The sequence below is a fragment of the Herpailurus yagouaroundi genome, unplaced genomic scaffold, assembly GCF_014898765.1.
Source record: "Herpailurus yagouaroundi ecotype Mexico unplaced genomic scaffold, PumYag 184, whole genome shotgun sequence".
NCBI classification, from domain to species: Eukaryota; Metazoa; Chordata; class Mammalia; order Carnivora; family Felidae; genus Herpailurus; species Herpailurus yagouaroundi.
Genome location: NW_024412415.1, coordinates 30,801,882 through 30,802,843, shown reverse-complemented (window position 1 = coordinate 30,802,843; position 962 = coordinate 30,801,882). Strand labels below are relative to the sequence as shown.

Sequence of the window (962 nt, the reverse complement as noted above, 5' to 3'; positions counted from 1 at the left end):
GAAGCAGGCGCTAGGACCCCACGACCATCAAGCCGGCGCTGCTCCGCCCCCCCGGGCTGGGCCTGGCTCCCGATTGGCCCTTGTGGTCCGCGATCCCCGCCCCTGCCTCTCCGTCACTGCCAAGATGGCACCGGTCGCAGCGGCGGCGGCCGCGGCGGCTGGAGCCAGAGAAGGAGGCGGAGGCAGCAGCGGCTGCGAGGGGAGGGGGAGTCCCGTCTGACTGAGACGGCAGGCCTGGGCGGGCGGGGGTGCCGCGCAGGGCGGAGCGCCGGGCTGGGGATGAGCTAAGCGGGTTCAGAGCGCCGCGGCATCCAGCCCCTCGTGTCCCGCCGCCGTCGGGAGGGGACAGTGCACCACTCTCCAAGCTCGACCCGTTGCTCGCGCTGGAGCCAGCGGTGAGGTGAGTGCGGGGGTAGCGGCGCGGACAGCAGCTGCATGTGGAGCTGTCACGGCCCGGAGCGTTGACAGCGGTGGTCTCGAGAGCGGGGTTGCCCGGGCTCGGAGAGGTGGCACGGATGGCCGCGACCTCCGCCCGGGGGCGTTTCAGAGCCGGGCCGTCCTCCGCGGGCTAGGTCCGCTCTGGGATGGCACGGCGGTGCTGAGAGTAGCGCCCGCACCTCTGTGTCGGACGCATGGGGGGCTCTGGTGTTTTCATTCCAGATTTTCTATTCCGGGCTGGCTTGGGGCTCCGGTTGTTGGGAGGTGGGGGTGGGGTGGGGGCGGGGGCGTTGAGAGGGGAGGTCCTGGAGCTCGGATTTTTGACAAGCCCGTTACGTAAGACGGAGGTGGCCTTCCGGAATCCCACCTGCTCGATATTTTAAACGGGCAGCAGCGGGAGCCTGGCGGGCCCCCAGAGGCCCGATTTTCTCCTAGGGGTCTGCTTAGGTAACCCCGGCCAGCGTGGGCCGGGCTAGCGTTCAAGTTGGTCACTTGCTTTTTTTTTTTTTTTTTTTTTTTTTTTG

General features: G+C 67.9%; 1 protein-coding gene across 6 annotated transcripts in view; it reads left to right on the top strand.

Annotated features, from left to right (window-relative positions):
- The first annotated feature begins 239 nt into the window (after nt 1-239).
- DENND4A (DENN domain containing 4A) overlaps nt 240-962 on the top strand; it is a 133,200-nt gene continuing 132,477 nt past the window's right edge. For 4 of the 6 annotated variants that reach the window (XM_040493009.1, XM_040493008.1, XM_040493011.1 and 1 more), the window contains exon 1: nt 240-400. The gene's annotated coding sequence lies outside the window, so the exon portion shown is untranslated. The remainder of the gene's footprint in view (nt 401-962) is intronic. The other 2 variants (XM_040493013.1, XM_040493012.1) reach the window with 1 other exon arrangement.